A 21,332-nucleotide genomic window follows, 5' to 3' on the forward strand; every position below is an offset into this window, starting at 1 on the left:
ACTTTCAAGGAAACTCGGACAAAATAGCTGCATTGGTTTTGCAAAAGATCCTTTTCATGATTTGAGAAAGGTTTGTGAGAATCCATCAGGAATAGCAGCTGAGTTCGCATCTACCTCATCTTTCGTCAGTATAACTTCTTCCTTGATAATGATGCTATCAATTGTTATTGTCCCCATTATTATATCTGTAGTGGTTAAGAATTCTGCAGTATTGCTGAGATACATGTGTCGTAAATGTGATGTGAAAACACATCTGAATTATTTATTCAGTGTTTCATTTAACCTTATTGCGTTTCCCGTGACAGAACCACCTATTTGGAGGAGTGACCTTAGCCTACAACGCACAAAGTCAGTTATTTTTGGCTTACTCGAAGAAGACTTTAATTTTCTATACTCAAGATTCTTTCTTTGCACTTTCATTCTCATGGAAAAGTTTCAGATTTTTCCCCGTCTCTAGCAATGCTGTTTTCAGGTGAGGTATTTCACTGCCATTTAATTCTTGCAGACTTTGTATGCCGTCTCTTAAGACTTACTTCTCCCTGATAATTTTGCTCTCATGTACTGTGGATTTTATCGCAGTCACGCTCTTGTATCATATGTTATGCCTTAGAGATATAATTCGTTGAATTTCATGCCAATGTCAGGTGTAGAGAGACATTGGGGCCTATCTTGTTTGATGACCTCTTTCTGAACCGATTTCCAGTCAACTTTAAGGAAATTCAGATTGAATAGATCTTGGGTGCTTCTCATAGCATGTCTGCAGGTTACTTTGGTACATACATGGTCATCTTTATTATACTGTTATCCGATACTAATGGCGTTGTTCCCTTTACATAATGGATGAAATCTATATTGTTTGTGTAGTAGAGATCAAGTATATTATTTGGCCTTGATGGTTGTAGTATTTCTTAATCACTTGATGTATAACGTGTTGGTGATGCTAAGGAGGAATGCCACCTATCTTTTATCACACCGTGTCATTGCTTACAGTAAAAGGCCCCCAGGCCAGTCTATGTTGGTTTATTTGAAATTTCCCTTGTGAAGTACACTGTTACGATATTCAAATTTGGTTACAACTTGTATATTTGCAAGGCAGTCTCCAAGTAGGGTCACATGATTTGGAGCATTCGGTGGGCGATAGATAGATGCATAGTACCATAGGATGATATCACGTTGTTTTATTGGTACAATTAGTGTGCCACACACCAAATTTGAGTATAACAGGAGGACAATGGGCGTGAGGTTTTCATGGGTGTATATTGCAGTTCCATCAGGACTTCTGTCCATTCAATCGCTTTGAAATATAACAAATTTTGGTGGATGTAGTTCTCCGTCTGCAATGTCCGGTTTTTGTGCGATGTCAGGGTTTCATAGAGTGCTATGCATAAGGCTTGATTCCATGCAGCAAAGTCTCACCGGAAGAAATTTTGGTTCTGCTATTAAGCTGTGACAGTTCTCTATTGTTTGGTAAGATTATTGATAAAACATCTGTGGTGATGCCAGTGTTGGCCACGTTGGATCCATTCGATCTGGTGGTATTCTATGTTGGTGGTGATTGCTCCGAACTTGGAGGCACTCTTTTGTGCTATGCAAAATAAGATGTTCCTGTGTGGCAAGAGTTATGAGAGTATGTGGATAGGCCCTAGGTGCTGGGAGCAGTACACAGTACATCAGCATTTTGATGCAGGAGATATACAACTCTTTCTCTTCGGGGTCTTTATTCTTTGGTCCCTTTGCAAATGTGGTATGTTTTTATCTGTGGGAACGGCAGTTTGAACCGTCATTCGCCCGTATATATATGTATATACATACATACATATATATATATATATATATAATATATATATATATATATATATATATGCATACATGTACAAACATGCCTTAAAATTTCTCTTGATAGTTTTTAAAACACTTCTCTTGCTATTGAGCAGCTCAAGGTTATCATATACTTATTTTATTACGTTCTAGAGATCTATGAAACGAGATAATTTGTGTCAATGTAGCCATGCCATATCAAAATATAAAATTAGTGATCTGCCAAAAGTATCAATCGGGGTAGACATTTGTGTGAGAATACTGTTTTAAGAACTTTCTTAGAATTGGTTGACATATTTGAATTAAATAGTGTAAGGCAACAGCAGACAAGCCTAGTATATTATGTGCACAGATATTTTTCATAGAAGACGAAACACAAGTCGTTATAAAATTTATATGTGAAATACCTCAAATTTTAGAGGAACTGTTAATAAATCGTTAAGGCATTGATTGTATTAAATCGTCTGTCATGGTAAACTGTATTCCCTTTGTAAATTATCTCTATACAACTATATAAAATATTTACTTGAATATTCTGAGATATGTTTTTGGTTATCAAACCATGTTAGTGAAATCAGGTTGGCCTAAAAGCAATGAAAATCAATTGCAAACACAGTCACCATAATAAAAATATCCAGCTTTATCATACAGTCGCAATTAATCCATATGAGAATAATTGAAGAATATGTACGTCTGAGCAATACTCAGTAACTACGAACACTAAATTTTCCTTAATGTCGTTAAATGAATAACTGGAATCACGTCTGTCGAACATTAAACATCACTGACAATGAAAGTATTCATAACTTAGTCAAGACTCGTAGTGAAATCATTTTTCGATTTAAGTTCGTAAAACTTTACAGAATAGAAAATATCATTTAGCTATGCAAAAAGGCGCGTGCACTCCCCCCCCTATATATATATATATATATATATATATATGTAGGTCCCGGTTGATCCGGGGTTAACCACAGTAAGTAAGGTACTCAATACATAGCAGAGTAAAATTAATTTATTATATATGAGGAGCTTCTACAGGACTAGTACTGTTTCATTCAAGAGAAATCTTCAGGAGCTTCCTGAAGATTTCTCTTGAATGAAACAGTACTAGTCCTGTAGAAGCTCCTTCTATATAATAAATTATATATATATATATATATAATATATATATATATATATATATATATATATTACGGAGATGTACTCGCATAGCAAGTAATTTGATCTGAGATCGTGTGCTGAAACGAAAACAATTGCAGTGTGGAAGGTGTTTATAAGCCATTTAAGAAACACACAAAAGCCGTTCGATTCACTTCAACATTTAAGTTTAATTTGTCAAAATATTTTCGTCGCTAAAATCCGCGACCTGTTCACTGACAAAAATCCGTGCTGCATCTGAGAAAGTAACAGTTAGTTCGTCATATATATGTACGTATGTATGTGTGTATGTATGCATACATGTGTGTATGTATGTACGTATGCATGTACGTACATACGCCTGTGTATGCATGTATGTATGTATGTATGTATGTATGTATATATGTATGTGTGTGTATATGCACGCATATATATATATATATATATATATATATACATATATGTATATATATTGGCGATATTTTATGTCTTCTTTTTGCGCGAATTGCTTCATGTATTCGATTCGTTAAGCCAGCGGCGAAGGAGATCATAAAGATTATAGCTTTGGGTAAAAAAACTTATGAGACATGGAGGACTAGAAGACATCTGTATACAGGAATAAAAAGAAAATACCTGTATCATGATAATCCACGCCTGTTATCAAAATGAAAACATCGTGGTTGCTAATGAATGTTCTGTCAAACCTGAAAAGAAGATATCACATGGACATTAAGGAAACCAAGTTCACTTAAAATGTGTTGGTCTTTGAGTACGTCACCATTGAGCATGACGTCATGCTAACTGCATATTTGTATAAAATCTTAGGCTACATTCAGGTGGGTATGTGAAGCTGCTGGAGATTGTGGTAAAACCCTGGCTGGGGAGTGTTGCTATTGGAAGGCCATATACGTGGCATCTGTATTCAGCTCTTAGCGTAATTCCGGAAAGAGTCAGAAGTTGTAGACGAAGAATTTCTATGAAATCACAAGCCCCAGTTTTTGGTGTTCTAACTCTCTCACTTGTATACTAATGGATAACAGTGTGTGCTTTGTGGTTCAGAAGGACAGCAACTGCTATGTCTGCAACATCAAGGCCGAACAGTTGGCCATGGTCTGAAGTGTGTTTGAAGATCTTACTAGCGTACTAGGGACTAAGTGAAGAACGCATACACCAGACTCTGGAGACATCTCCGTGATGGAGGCTGAGTGCAGCTACTTTGAGTAAAGTGTTATTTCCCAGGCATAATATAGTTGATGCTTCTAGATTTTTTTAAATACTTTTCTCCTAGAATATATTATCCTGTTTTATTTTCCTTTTACCCAAACCGTCAGATTTACTAAACAACGCTCAGAACTTTACGGACAACGAAATACATAATTAAACATAAATTTTAACACTTATAAAACAAGAGATAAATATGCAGTTAAAATATACAAGTAAACCCGCTGAATGCATATTCGTCGTATAATATGAGATATCAAAATTGCTTTACACCATTGCTTTTCTGCTAATAGACATACCTTCAGTGCTACGTACAGTAGAATTGTAATTAAATAAAAAAGAAAGTTTGCAATCCATATACTTACTAAGAGCGTTACACCAATGTGACGAAACGCCATGTCGAAAATGCATCGCAGTCTTACGGAGTAAGCGATTGCAAAGATATAAATCTTACCACTTTTGTATGAAATCTACACAACATTGCAGAGATATCTCATGAATGGGAACAAAATTCAAGCTAAGTAGCACTACAGCTTACGTTGTAGAGAAACGATACCAATTAAGATAAATCTTTTTAACTAATCACCGAGTGTTTTACTCTCAAATTCAAAACTCTAGTGATATGTACTGATGTCAACATAAATATTCCAAGTAAGGGGGAATAACGTTTTGGCGTTTATTTAATCAAAGCGTATCTAATTATTACCACCCTTGATTTCTAAGAAGCTCATTTTAACAAAGTGCTTAACTCGAGAATGTCATGAAAGTTCAAAGATCAGTAGACAATAAATTAGTGTAATCTTTCTTTTATCACCTTTTTACTTTCAGTAATTTGACTGCGGCCATGCTGTAGCACCGCCTTTAGTCGAGCAAATCGATCCCAGGACTTATTCTTTCTAGGCCTAGTACTTATTCTATCGGACTCTTTTTCCGAACCGCTAAGTTACAGGGACGTAAACACACTACCATCGGTTCTCAAGTGATGTTGGGGGCACAAACACAGACACACAAACATATACACATACATATATATATATACATACATACATATATATATATATATATATATATATATATATATATATATATTATATATATATATATATATATATATATATATATATAAACATATATACAACAGGTGTCTTTGCGTTTCTGTCTACCAAATCCACTCACAAGGCTCTGGTCAGCCTTTGGCTACAGTAGAAGACACTTGCCTAAAGTGTCACACAGTGGGAATGAACCCGGAACCATGTGGTTGGTAAGCAAGCTACTTACCCCACAGCCACTCCTGTGCCTATTATTGGTTTCAAATTTTGGTAGAAGGTGCAATGCAGCGGGACTGAACCCGGAGCCTTGTGATGGGCGGGAAGCAAGCTACTTACCACACAACCACTGCTAATCTTAGTAAAATAAACAGTTTCACTTATGTGATACCATTAATGAAATGAAACGATACAAAACATTTATCTACAAATGGCGTATTTGTTTTAAAGTACCTCTGTTTTGCTTTCGGTAGAAAATTTTAAAACCGTATAAATATGTGTGATGTACATTTATATCTATGCCTGCTAAAACACAAATCACGGATTCGTTCCCATTTAAAAAAAAATCTAGTCAATTCACGAGCAATGCTATTTTGTCATGTTTCTTTTCTCATCATCATTTATCATGTTCTCTATTTAATTTGTTTCTTGTCAATTTTTGTATTTGCTTTGATTTTTGTCATTTATTTTTCTTATTACCTGTCTCATGATTTCTTTTCCTGTTTCTGATTTATATTACTTTGAAACACAGTATTACTTTCCAATTTCCCGCAGGATATTACCGTACAGACATACATACAACTATAAGAATGTGTACATGTGAACAGGTACACACAAACGCATAAACCTTCACACATGCATAAATATTGTTGGGGTTAATATGTCGATTATTTGGGATAATGCCTGCTTCAAGGAAACCATATTATTGTGGCTTATATAAATATATGCGAAAACGACAGTTGATGTCTAGTAGTACAAAATACCACATTTTTAATTTTGTGACCCATTTCTCGGACATCACTACAAATATATAGAAAATTAATGGAATCGCAGACAGATTTGTTTCATGAAACCGTCAATTCCACAACAAAATGTAAAAACAACTGTTTCAGTAAATTCCCTTATCCTGTTTAACGTGAATATTTTCTACTTGACTGCTGAACTTGGTCAATATATGTAGAAAGTGTCCATAGCAAATTTCATCTACTTTCTACCTTCAAAATTATTTCTCCTGAATCTCAATTGTATCTGTTTTGCATTCTTATTTAGAAGTTTTTGCAATTATATTCCTGTATATTTTATATACTACGAATAAAACAGCTTTTATAATTTTACTTTGCTAATCTGGACTAGTACTGATTCGATCAACGAATTCATACACGCACACACACAGATACCTGTATATGTGTGTATATATATATATATATATATATATATATATATATATATATATATATATATATATATATATAAAGGGTAAAGACCCCCTTCGGTCATGAGTGACCATGGGTTTGCACCTAGAGAGTTACCCTCTGAGGCACAAGTCTGGGCAAGGTTGTTTTTATGGAAGACCAGTAGTCGTCCTTGCATACCGGCCTCCCCTCTCCACGCCACCAGTGTTATCCAAGGGAAAGACTAAGGTCGATACAGCTTGGCACCAGTGACGTCGCAACTCATTTCTACAGCTGAGTGAACTGGAGCAACGTGAAATAAAGTGCTTTGCTCAAGAACACAACACGCAGCCCGGTCCGGGATTCGAACTCACAACCACACGATCGTATATACATATATATATATACATATATATGTATATATAAATATATATATATATACATATATATATATATATACATATATATACATATATATGTATGTATATATAAATAAATATATATATATACATACATCTGTGTATATATATATATATATATATATATGCGCGCGTGTGTGTGTGTGTAGAAGTCGGGGTGTGTTGCGTTACCGTTACTTAATAAATGAAAAATGAAAAAATATAAGGTAAATAAAAAAATAACATAATGTATACTGAGTGAGCAACCGGGCGTATGACACACAGTAGTGCCCTAATTCTTCATCTTTTATCAACCAAATGGTAATACTCACTTTCGCGTCATTAATGTTAAGACTGGAGATTTCCCATGATGGCGATGCCCGTGAAAGTTGCGGTACTGCGTTATACATTACCAGGAGAAGTTCCTAGATATGGGCGAACTTTCCTGAAACTTATCATTTAAATATATATGAGCAAGTCTACATATGTAATTATATGCATGAGAATACATACATAATGCATACAAATCTGAACATACATACCTACAAACATATATATATATATGTATGTATGTACATATGCATGCATGGATATATGTATGTACATACATATGCATATGTGTATATATAAATTCTTAAATCCTTAAAAATGTTCTAGTCCGAAGGCTGCGGCCATGCTGGGGCACCACCGCTGAATGAGCTACACTAATATTTGAATCCACCTCCGATATGTGGCACTTGCTCAACAAGGGAGTTCGATGCCGCATCTGTGTCTCCTGTCGTGAGGTAGGTTCATCTGGGACCCCCGACAAGAAGAGATCAGTTTAGTTTTAAAGAAACGCACATCCACACCATACAAATCTCTCAGGCATTTAGGGAGGATGTTAAAGAGCTGTGGTCCTCTGAAACCCAAGCCGTTGCAGTATCTGGTCCTGTATTTTGATGATGATGTTGGAATCTTTGGCACTATGCAGTGGCGCCCCGTTCTGCGTTTGGGGTAACTTTGAATGCCAAAGTTTCGGACAAGACCTTACAGGATTTTCCAGATGTATATCACCGCATATCTCTCCCGCCTTCGCTCTAGGGCGAAGAGTTTTAATACTTTCAGTCTTTCCCAGTAGTTGATATGTTGCATTGAGACGATCTTCTCTGTGTAGCTTCTTTGAATTGCTTCGAGTTCTGCTGTTAGTTTTATATTGTGTGGTGACCATAGTTGGGAGCAGTAGTCCAACCCGTGAGGACGAAAGTTTTCCACAGGACCATTAGTGTCTCCTTCTCTCTTCTTCTGAAAGTTAGGAGAATCCATCCAGCTAGCCGTCTGCATTTTATCACCAGATTAGTAATATGCACTTGGAAAGATGCAATATTGCTCATGTCAATGCCCAGTCACGCACTGATTTTGACTCAGGGATTGCAATTCTTATCGGGTTAGTGTATCCAGTCTATATGTCGTTTACCTTTGTGTGCCGGTAGCGCAGGGCCTGGAACTTACCTGCATTAAACTGCATGTTGTTGTCCTCAGCCTACCTGTACATTGTATCCAACTCCTGTTGCAGATGTGCAATATTTCCAGGGTTTTGTATTGTGTGGGAGACTTTTGTGTCATCTGCATAGCTAGCAAGGGTGGCCATCTTAGCAACTGAGGGCATGTCTGAAAGGGCCACTATGAACAGCAGTGGCCCCAGACAGTGCCCTATGGATCACCGCTTGTTATTTGTGTTTCCTTGGAGGTGGCTCCATTGGTCACAACTGCGTGCCTTCTATCTTTTAGGTAGTTGTGCAGCCACTCTCCAAGTTTTCCGCGTATGCCGAGACCACGCCGTTTGTGACAAACATACCGTGGTCGACTTTATCAAAGGCTTTTGCAAAGTCGAGATACATCACATCCACATTTGAGCCATTCAGTAGCTGTTTTAACACCCAGTCATTGTGTTGCAGGAGCTGTGTTAGGCAGCTTCTACCTGGTCGAAATCCATGCTGGGTGGGTGTCAGGAAGTAATTTTTTTCAAGGAACATGATTAGTTTCTTGCGGACTATTCGTTCCATGACTTTGCTGATGTGTGAGGTCAGAGAGATAAGCCTATCATTTTTACTATCTGCTCTGCTTCTTCCCTTATGGATAGGGCATATTACCCCCTCTTTCAATTTGACTGGGAGCTTACCACTTGCAAGAAAGCTCTGAAAAAGAAGCTGTAGCGGTTTTGCAAGGGCTCGTTTGCACGATTTGAGAAGGATCGTTGGAAATCCATCAGGTCGAGCAGCTGAGTTTGTGTCAATCTCATCTATGGCCAGTGTGATATCATATCTTCAATGTTGCTGTACTCAATTTCTGCCTCTTTGGCCGCACGTAAAGTGGCAAAGAATTCTTCTGGGTTGTTTACTTGCATGTGTCCTTGAGGTGTAGTGAACACACTTTGGAACTGTTCGTTTAGTATTTCACTTATCCTCGTGGGATTTCCTGTGACAGAGCCATTTTTTTGGAAGAGAGGTCCTATTCTCCGGTGCACTGTGGCTGTCTCTTTGGCAAACTTAAAGAAAGCTTTAGGGTTCGACTTCATATTTTCTATTACCCAAGCTTCTTTATCTGTTCTCTCCTTTTCATGAGACTGATGCAGACTTTTCTCAATTTCCATTAGCATTCTCTCGAGCAGAGACTTCTCACCACTTTTGGTGTGCTTGCTCAGGTGGTTCGCAATCCTTGTCCGTCGTCTCATAAGAATCTTCCTTTCTTTTGGGATCCTGTTTTTGTTTTTGTGTGTGCTGGCCCTGCACACTGGGACATATTTGTCACATATGTCTTGTATTATGGACATGAAGCGTTTGTGTTTCATGTCAATGTCCGGTGTGGAGAGACATTTAGGCCAATCTTGTTTGAGGATCTCTTTCTCGATCAACTTCCAATTTGCTTTATGAAAGTTTAAATTGGAGAGATTGTGGATGTTTCGTATAGGCTGTGTGTCTGCGGGGGATTTTGGTACATATATAGACAGCTCTATTATGTTGTGATCCGAGATCATTGTCGGCATCACTTTAACATTATGGATAATATCCATATTGTTTGTTGTGAGGCAGAGATCCAGTATATTATCTGCCCTTGTTAGTTGCAGCACTATTTGCTCCATGAAATAGGCATTTGTGAGATGGAGCAGGGACTCAGCCTGTGCCTGCTGATGGTGTGTCATCCCTGGGGCATCTGCCCCCCCCCCTCAGGCCATTCCACATTGGGGAAGTTAAAGTCACCCATGAAAAATACACTGTTGTGTTGTTCCAGGTTGGTGAGAACTTCTATTTTTGTTAGGCAGTCTTCAAACATGCCTGTATGATTTGGGGCATCCAATGGGCGATATCTAGTACATATGACGATATTCAGTTGTCTTATGTGTACAATTTGAGTGTCACACACTGAGTTTGAATATGATATCAGGACCAGAGGCGTGAGGTCATCTCGGATGTACATTGCAACTCCACCATGGCTCCTCCCTTTTCTATCTGAGCGTATGACAGCATATTGCGGTATGTGTATTTCTGCATCCCCTATATCGGGTCCAAGATGCGTGTCTATGAGTGCCATGCATATAGCTTCATTGCATGTCACAAGGTCTCTCAGGAATGAGATTTTCCTTTTACAGTTGTCGCGCAGCAGCCCTCCTACGTTCAGTAGAAATATTTTTGTGGTGTGTGTGTTGGTGTCTGTTCTGGCCATCCTGCATCTGCTGGTGGTGGCCTTATGTGGTGGTAGTTCCAGCTTTGTGCTTGTAGCCAGGTCAGCTGTTGAACAATTTTTGTGCCATGCACAAAAAAGATTGCTGTTCAGCTGCTGCCTTTCTCACATCTGGGTGAAGCTGGCCATACATATATATATATATATATATATATTATATATATATATATATATATTATATATATATATATATAATATATATATATATATATACATATATATACAGAGAGAGAGAGAGAGAGTGAGAGAGATCAGAAATATGAACTAGACAATGGCTGGGGAAAAGCGGTCTACTCAAAGTGTAAGCCCTCATCTTCTACTGCGGTCTGAAGCCGGCTCCAAAACATAGTACCTATGTCTGTGTCTCGGGGAAGATATTCAAATACCTTCTTGGTTTTGGCAACTAGAACGGCAGTGATGTGGCAGCATCGCAGACGAATCATTATCTTAGCACATTGATACCCGGCGCAAATTCTCATGATACAGGTAACTGATTCCAAATGCGCAAATGGATCCCATACCTCCATATCATCTAACTTTTCCTCAACTAAAACCTTTTTATATTCTCATCAAGCCATTGGTGATATGAGGAAATACAGAATATCGTCAAATTCATCACCAACACCCTGTATATAAATATTGACATGTACATCTACTGGAAAAATAAATAGTACCTGTATTTCAAAGGACCAATCTTTCCAAACGCTATATCATGTTGAATCCCCTTAAGAAATACGTTAAAGGTGAAAATGTTTGCAGTCAGTTACTTGCACTTAAATTTCACGAACAGGCTGTTCTCTTTGATGGAATCATATAAACCCACATCGTCGCAACCGACGGAGTGCCACCATACATATCTCTATATATAAAACTGAAATGCGTTTTTACCGCTTGGTTCGCTTTCAATGCCACTACATCCCGTCCGATTCGCTCCAAAATTTACAGGGGCATGTAGAATGAGGTGACGATGCGCGTGGGCTACCTTAGAAATCCCTATCTTAAAAGCTGTGGTTGCTAGGGGCCATCTTCCTACCTCACCCTATTTCCTCCAGTACTCTGTCACTCCTCTTCATTTGACAATGCAACTACCGTTATTTAATGTAAAGTCTTCCTCAAATCACTCTGTCGCTATTTACTCTCTTCCAAGAACATTTTCACTCACTCTTATTTCTTACCTTCCTATACATTTTACTCATGTATCTATCAGCGTTCATAGACAGTAACAAATATTACATCGCCATCCCCATCGCCATCGCATTCTATTGTCTACCTGTCAACACACACACACACACACACACACACACACATATACATATATCTAATATTATATTTTTATGTTTTAGTTTTTTTACTGTTTCATTTCCCTGTTAGTGGTTTGATCTCTAATTTAATTTCTACAGTGCACACACACACACACACACACACACAACACACACACACACACACACCTATATGTGGCCCCAGTAGACCCGAATGAAATCGGGTTCTCTTCATCAAAATGTGAAAAGGGGTCTAGAATTATCATCACCACAACTTATGTTTTTCCTAATGATAATTATCATCGCCACCACCAACACACAATCATGACAATCTTTCTCTTAAAACAAATCATGTTTACATTGCAAAATATTTCATTTTCCCGTCCTCTCTTTCATATATGTGACCCAGGTTTGGGTGGCCGCACAGCTACAATTAAACAACGGCTAAAAACATTCGATGTTGATAATGCCTGGATCGTTCCATTCAACCCTTTGCTTTCCAAAACATTTAATGCACACATTAATGTTGAGTACTGCAGTTCGGTGAGATGCATACAATACCTCTGCAAGTACATTAACAAGGGCGATGATATGGCCGTGTTTGTGTTCAGTGATGAAGACCTTAGACATGACGAAATTAAACAATTCGTTTGGGGTAGGTATGTATCCTCCAATTAAGCAGCGTGGCGCATTTTTGGATACGAGATTCATCTCAGCTCACCGTCAGTTTCCCACCTGAATGTTCATTTACAGAAGAGACATCTGGTTTACTTCACAGAGAAAAATGCACGTCAAGTCATTGAAAATCCAAAAGGGACTACGCTTACAGCATTTTTTAAATTGTGTTCAGTTGATGAGTTTGCTGCTACTCTCATTTACCCTGAAGTACCGGAATATTACACATACAACAACAATAATTGGAAGCGCAGGTCACATGGAACAGAACTTGACAATTAGCCCGGTGTTTCTAGGAAGAACGTCATTGGGCGTGTGTATAATATCCATCCTACCAAACAGGAAATCTTTTTGAGAATGCTACTTCATGTAGTTACTGGACCGAAGTCTTTTGCTGATCTTCGCACGGTTGATGGTATCATCTGCGCCACTTACAGGAAAGCATGTTTGAGGCGCGGACTTCTTCTCAATGACGACCACTTACACAGGACATTAGCAGAGGCCTCAAATTGTAAACTGCCATGGCAAATGCGTCGATTGTTTTGTAGCATATTAATCCACTGTAATCCCAGCAACCCTCTTAACCTTTGGAATCGTTCAGACAGAGCCTATCAAAGGACATACAGGCTAATTTAGCGCAACGTGATGGCAACGACGATGTTTATAATGAGGCATTAATCGACATGGACAGACACATCAGACGCTATGTTATACGCGGTTTAAGTGAATTCCATCTGCCAACACCTGTCCATCATGAAGCGCCTTTGGATGTTGAATACATGTCAGAAAACAACTACAACATTGCCGAATTGACGGAAACAATTACGCGAGATGAACCAAGACTTTTGCCTGAACAAAGAGAGATTTATAATGAAATTATTGACAGCGTTAGATTGAACCAAGGAAAGCTTTTCTTTTTGAATGCTCCAGGTGGTACTGGTAAAACTTTCGTTATCAATTTGATTCTCGCAAAGCTGCGCGCTGAACGTCGATTTGCCATTGCATGTGCCTCAAGTGGTATTGCAGCGACAGTGCTTCAAGGCGGCCGTACGGCACATAGTGCATTCAAATTGCCCATGGACATTGGAAAGAAAGATAATCCTATATGTAATATAGATCGTAGTTCCTCAAGAGCAAGACTTCTTCGTGAATGCAGTCTTTTTATTTGGGATGAGGCTACAATGAGTAATAAGGCCATGTTTGAGGCTCTTGACAGAACTCTCCAAGATTTGCGTCAGAATACAAAAATAATGGGTGGAGCTACGTTTCTCATGGCAGGTGATTTTCGACAAACTCTTCCTGTTGTCCGAGCAGGCACTAGAGCTGATGAGGTTAATGCATGTATAAAGCATTCTTTTGTGTGGCACAGTGTTATCAGTCGCCATCTTCAAACAAACATGACAGTCCACCTACATGGTGATGTGGAGTCTGAGGCTTTCGCAAAACACCTATTAGATCTTGGTGATGGAGTTTTGCCTTTCGTTGATGATGAGCATATTCGGTTGCCTTTTGGGAATTTCGTTCCAAATGTAGAAGAACTTATAAGAGCCGTTTTACCTGACGAAGAAACCAACTTCCAGGATCTCGATTGGCTAAGAGCAAGAGCTATTCTATCGCCTCATAATACAACAGCTCATGCTACAAATAAACAAGTACTTGATATGAATCCTGGTGAGATAGTTTCTTTCATGTCCATCGATACAAATAAATATGAGAATGATGCAGTCAAATATCCACCCGAGCTACTCAACAAGCTAACACCTCCGGAACTTCCACCTCATCATTTGTGTTTGAAAGTTGGTGCTCCAATCATGGTGCTCAGAAATATGGAAACGTCTGAAATATGCAATGGAACCCGAATGGTTATTAGGAGGATTCAAAGCCATGTTATAACTGCTGAAATTTTGAGTGACCATTTGTAGGAACAATCAAAATGATACATAAAATGAGTATTTCACCCTCTGATGTTCCCATTCAGTTTAAACGCTTTCAATTTCCAATAAACTATGCTTCACGATGACAATCAACAAGTCACAGGGACAATCACTGGACATTGTAGGCATTAACCTGTCACAACCGGTTTTCAGTCATGGTCAATTGTACGTAGCCTGTTCTCGAGTTGGAAATCCACATAAACTCTTCATTCTTGGCAATCATGAGCGCACAAGGAACGTGGTTTATCAGGAGGCTCTGACGAAAGAAAACTGATTGTAAGTCATGAAATTTTGCTTGATTTTTTATTTTGCACCTCTTCATTATCTCTTCATTCTTGAAAATAAAGACATTAAAAAGAACATGGTTCATAAAGAACATTGGGTTCAGATGTTTTCAAACATTTGATCCAACTCATTCTCTTTATTCCTCATTTTCCGATTCCTTCTACGTCTCCATTAAACGGTTTTGTCAAGTTATTGTTTCTTCGCTAACATAAGACATTCATAAAGTGAATGAGTTGTTAATTACATTTTATACACTATTCCATTGTTTAGGTGGTGTCGAAAGGACTGGCATGTGTCACCATATAAACTCTCTCAGTCAAACTCCCAACTCATGAGTTCACATCGTGATACTCTTTCTACAAAACTGAGCTGGGTGTGAATTCTAATTTCATTCACTATAACAGATTTTTTTAATTTTTGAAACAAACACATTGCCTCTTTCGTTTTAAAACAATAAAACAATACTACCTTAATACATTGGTCCAACAAACAAAACATCCAACACTCTCATTCTTTTATGTATCTGTCTTCCTTCATCACTCACTCACTTTTCTCCCTTCCGTTCACATTCTATCTATAACGTCGTTTCACAGCGTCTACCTCCCTTACATTCACTTTCTCTTTATAACGTCGTTTCACAGCGTCCGTTATCCCCCTCCCTGCCTTCCACAGCGCTTTCACACACTCTCGCTCTCCACGTCTGTGTGCATTCATAGAGAGAATTATCATCGCCACAACCACCACTCAATCATGACAACAAATATTATGAATCAGATATTTATTGGGTTAATTTATATATGTGTTTGTGTATCTATATATAAATATGTATATATAATAATCTTTATATATACAAAGTGCATATATCTGTATTTACATATATATATATAATTTGTATACATTTATATATATATACCACACACTTACCCGCGCGTAGACCGGGTCACCTTCAGCTAGTATATATATATATATAATATATATATATATATATATATATATATATATATATACATATATATATATATATGATCATTAAAAGCCACTAACAACCGAAATCACTAAAAGGCAAAATTATTTTCTAACACAGCTGACGCAAAAGTAATAAAATGTGGTCGATGAAAGTGCGCAACATGCCTAAACATTCTAGAAGGATCAGAATTCCTTTCCAAAGAGGGATACAAATTCAAACTCAAATCTGACTTTACTTGTGTCTCAGAAAACCTGATTTATGTTATAAGATGCTCGGGCTGCCAACAAAACTACATACGGTCCAACAGATTATCGCTCAGACGCAGATACACTCTGTACCGACAGCAGATTGCATTCCCAGAATACAGAATGATACCTTTAGTGAACACATTGAGACATGCGCAAAGCAACTGCTAGTACAATTTGTAATCTTTCCATTTTATCAATGTGTCATTGGTACACCAGCACAAGTTAGATTAAATAAGGAAACCTACTTCATTGAAATATATAAGCCAAAACTTAGCCATTGCTAGCAGTTTTGAATAAAGAAACTTGCCAACGCAAAAACTCAATCACTTCTAAGTTTTTATTCTTTCTAAGCCAAATCATGGTAAATTAATAAAATTTAGTTATTCCCAACATTTTTTATCATCTCCCTTATACCGAAAAAATCCCTGGTTACGTTCCACTGTCTGGAACTCTCATACTTCACATCATAGCAAAGAGATGACACGATATCTGTAAAGAAATTTGAGAAATTTAAAAAGAAAATGCGTAACCGGTTATTTCTCCAAAAATAATGTTACTATACACACAATTTTATAACACGTTTCTAACATAACGATTTAAATATATTCTTTAACAATATAATATTTTTGTAGTGCTTTTGCTTTATTTTGTCATATACACATTTAAATATATATATATATATTTTGTTATGGAATTCACAGTTTCATACACACACAGTCACAGACACACACACACATATATACATATATATATATATATATATATAATGTTCTTTGAAGCGCGTAAAGCCAATGCAGTAGAAATCATTTCTGGAGAAGAAGACAGATGAAGCGTAATGATTTAGAATCACCATCACCCTACATTTTCAGAACGCTATTTGAAATAACATTTTGCTCATATCATGTATGCGGCGAATTTCTTCCCCAAATGGATCTTTATAGACAAATTATTTCCACTTCCTTGTGTACACAAATGTATTCACTATACATACACACATGCGTGTACGCGCACACACACGCATCCAAGGTTTTAGATTTTGGGACAAGGCCTATAAATCCAGTTGATGTGTAAGTCGATTATATCAACCTGAGTGCTCAAATGGTATTTCTTTTATCGACTCCGAAAGGATGAAAAGCAAAGTCAACCTCAGCAGAATTTAAACTCAGAACGCAAAGACGGACGAAATGTCACTAAGCAATATCTCCGGGTTTCTGATAATTCTCCCAACTCATTTACCCATATGTACATGTATACTTTTTTATATTTCATGTGTATATGAACATTTTAAATACCTCCTCAGAATAGGAGCCAAACAGCAGTATACGTTTCCTGCTCATATGCGAGAATATTGTCTAGTACATTATTTCAGCCATCTTGCCCTTAGAGCATTTACATCTATTTATGAATAGATTACCGTCACTCCTTATATAAATTATGTGGATAAAATGAAACGTAATTCAACTCTTACTCTCTAATTATTCTAACAATTCTTGTCTAGGTTCCCTATATTTTACCACCTAATGTTCTTGAGTCAGTTTCATATGTACAAGTTAAACATGTTCGTATAACACGAAGCATTATACATTCTATATTATATATTTTTGTTTAATATAATATCGCAATAAAAAAGAAAGTGAGAAAAAAGAAAGTTACAGATTGATCTCGTAGCTTATATTAACCTTATATTGGAAATTCTTTCTATTTGATTTAATTCTGCTGATATCATTTAGTAATTTGCAATGGTTAACTTAATGACAATGTTGTACAGAATATCATGCATAAACTGGTGTACTTGACGACTCAGGATAAACATACGGGTGATAATTTTCTACCCCAAACTATCATCCTCTTGAAATACCAGAAATACTTTCCCGTCATTGGCAGAATGTTGCTTATTTGTCTCTTCGCTCTGCCTGGGTGACATAATAAAGACTGTATTAATCTTTGCCAGCGAAAGAGTTTCATCTGCATTTTCTCGTACTCCTAAGCCACTTTGAGTCGGTTTCTGTTCCCATGCCCATCACTATGCTGTTTATTTTTGTTTTGTTTTTTCAATAGTCTGGGTCCCAGACTAATCTTCTACAAAAATAGTGCATTCACCTAGCTGGGCTGCCACAGCAATCCACTTCAATATTGTATGTCACCTCGTGGAAAACTTTGACAACTGCTTCGTTAACCAACTCAAGCTAATTTTGGCAAAATGTAGACTCTATATCCCAGAACCCTATATATAAATCCACGTTGACTGAATTTTAGCACAAAAATTCGATGACGGCACACAGATAGTAGGTATGTTTTGTCAAATCAGTATATTAGCGAGTTCTCGCCAGGCGAGTGGGCGCTCGATTGTCTGGTCCCGCTTTATCCATTATCATATGTGAGGAAGCTGTACTGCCTTCGCAAGATGATCTTCGCCCGTTGTGTCGCAGATTCTTTGCACTATAAGCTTTGTTTTATCTTTTCACCTCGTTGATTCCTTTCTGGCCTTGGTGTCCCTCAGACTAATCTTCTACATAAATAGTGCACTCACCTAGCATTCAGTCTTAATACACTTAGAAGTAGCCCTATCAGTAGTATCACTTAATTTGCGTTGCATTTTCACTTGCACTTGCCCAGATTAAACTTCAAGCAGCATTCCCTCCTAAATACTGCACTACGAATAACGTACCTTATTCTGGTTTGACTCTCGTCTTGCTATACTCAGTCTTGTAGTCTGGAATTTTTTTCTTTTCAATTGTCGTCAGTCATGTATTTTGGCAAAAAACGGTCGGACAAGGTGTATTTTCTCTGATTCGTGTGCTTGTATACTGAACGCAATTAACCCATCTGAATTTGAAGAAAACAAGGAAGCTAACAGAAAGTTTCCCTTTGATGAAAGTTTTTGTAAAAATTTTAAAGTATCAACTTGATGCAAAATAGAAATAGTTACTTAAGGGCATTTAGCCATTGCTCCTTATCAAAATGGAAATTTTGTCAAAGAGTAACTTTTAAACAATCAATTATATCTCTCATGATGTCATTCTGAGCAGATTAGAAACGAATAAATCATTTGAGGCATCAAAAAGTGCTAATAATAAAACGGATATTTACAAATAGAAGCAGGTGATGTTACAGTATTTTACTCTTATTTCTCTGAGTTTATTTTACTTATGTGAAAGAAGGAACGGCGTCATTTGATATCCATTTTAGAAAATGCTACATATATATTACTAATTAGATCTAAGACACTAGATACAGTAATGGTAGACGTTTTCGGACACTAAAGTAAATATGTTATAGCAATCAGTTCTTAACCCAATATCACACTATATTTAACATAGATTTAGATCAGTGAAGGATAGATGAAAGGAATTAATACTGGGTTATCGATTATGTTATTAGGGTATTGCTTTTACCAATAATAGAACTTAATTAGATATAATAAAAACATATGTATTTTGAGATGGATTAAATTGTTAGAATTAAATGTGCAACAAGAAAAAATAAGTTTACATTTTTTAAAATAAAACTAAAACAATAAACGCGAATTTCAGAGTTTTAAAGTAAATTCAGTAGGAGGTAAATCTGAAAATCACTTTTGTTTTTCTTGTTATTATTTCTGCTGTTTGCCTTGTCTGTTCTCATCCTCATTGCTGAGAGATAGAAACCATATTTTAATGCACTATCACTCTTAGTCGATTCTGGCCTCTAATCATGTTTGCGCATTCAGCCTTTGATATTCCACTTCATTTTTTTGGTTTCTTCCAGCTAGCGTCTTCTTAGTCTGCTAGCTAATCTTCGTTTTTCAATTGACATTTCCGCTAGGATGTGGGTGTTGAGGTTTTGAATACTTATACCTTACCCTAAATACTACGGCTTGCTCTTCTTGACAACAACAATTCTGTTTCTGTTCCCATTTCACAAGTATGAATCATATTTTCAATGGTCAGTCGAGCTGAACCTAATTATTCCATATTAACACGTTGTTTCAAATATTTTGAGTTACACAGTGCCCATCTATAGAATGCAGCTGGCCAAATTCATGTCCTCAGAAGCTTTCATTTTATGTTCTTGCTAAGACCTCTATCAGTTCAGATTGTATTAGGTGACTCTAAGGCTGATTTGGCATACCCGATTCATGCTCTCATTTAATGATTGCCTCTATATGTTTAAAATTGGTGATTATTTTTAGTAATATATTTTCAGCCATTATGTATCCAGGACTACATTACACACATTGCTATTCTTGTTTAGTTACACAATGTGGTTGTTACCTTCTGCATGACATACAACTATGCTGAGATCACACTATTGGTTTGTATATTCAATATCAGTTTTAAGTAACTGTTTTACGTTTTTACATTACGAATTTTACTTCACATCTTGTCGCAACACCGAAGATGGCAGGTATATCATGAATATCATATTCTATATTTAATAAAGTATACTTTCTTATTTTCCCCTGTAATCTTAACGAAAATGTCTTAGATGCAAGGAAAGAAATTTAGAGTGAATAAAATATTCGATTATATAATTTCAAGTACTTGACATAATGAGCCGGAATAAATTCATAAGACGGTTGTGAAAAAACTGTCTTAAAGTGTACGCTTAATAACTGTTGCTGATACAGATACTAGGCTAGAAAATTTGCTGTAAATGGATTAAGTAAACCTCAGGTGATTGGTCGATGTTGTCAACCGACCTCTAAAGAGCATGTAGCAAAGTTAACGTCAGTGTAATTAGAACCGTATGTTTTTGCTCCAGTATTTCAACCGATATCTACTTGATGCTAAATCTAAATACTGAACCTTCTCAAACGAAATATTAGTTATCATTATGTTCTTTTTCTGAGGCCAGTATCTACTGATTCACAAAACGTCTACGATTCTAGGATATTTCTCTTAGTATTTAAATGATAATTGAGTGATAGCCACTCTATAGTCACACGGTTGTAATTGAAAAAGATTAGAAAGTTAAAAGTCCTAAATTTATAGAGCAAAGCATTTTGGCTGATATGCTTCCGATTCTAGAAGTCCAACCAACGGAATCGCAAGAAATAGGAAACATAATTCTTACAACTCTCTCAATGTTATCTTAGAAAAAAGCTACGTTACATAATATTGGGATATGGCATATAAAATAACTGACGTGATGAACATGCTTGGAATTCCCTTGATAACTGCTTTGTACATAATAGTTCACCTGAGGTACCAGGGCCGCAGCTTGTCTTGTAAAGCTGCAATAGAGAACAAAC

This window comes from Octopus sinensis, linkage group LG4 (genome assembly GCF_006345805.1).
Source record: "Octopus sinensis linkage group LG4, ASM634580v1, whole genome shotgun sequence".
NCBI lineage: Eukaryota > Metazoa > Mollusca > Cephalopoda > Octopoda > Octopodidae > Octopus > Octopus sinensis.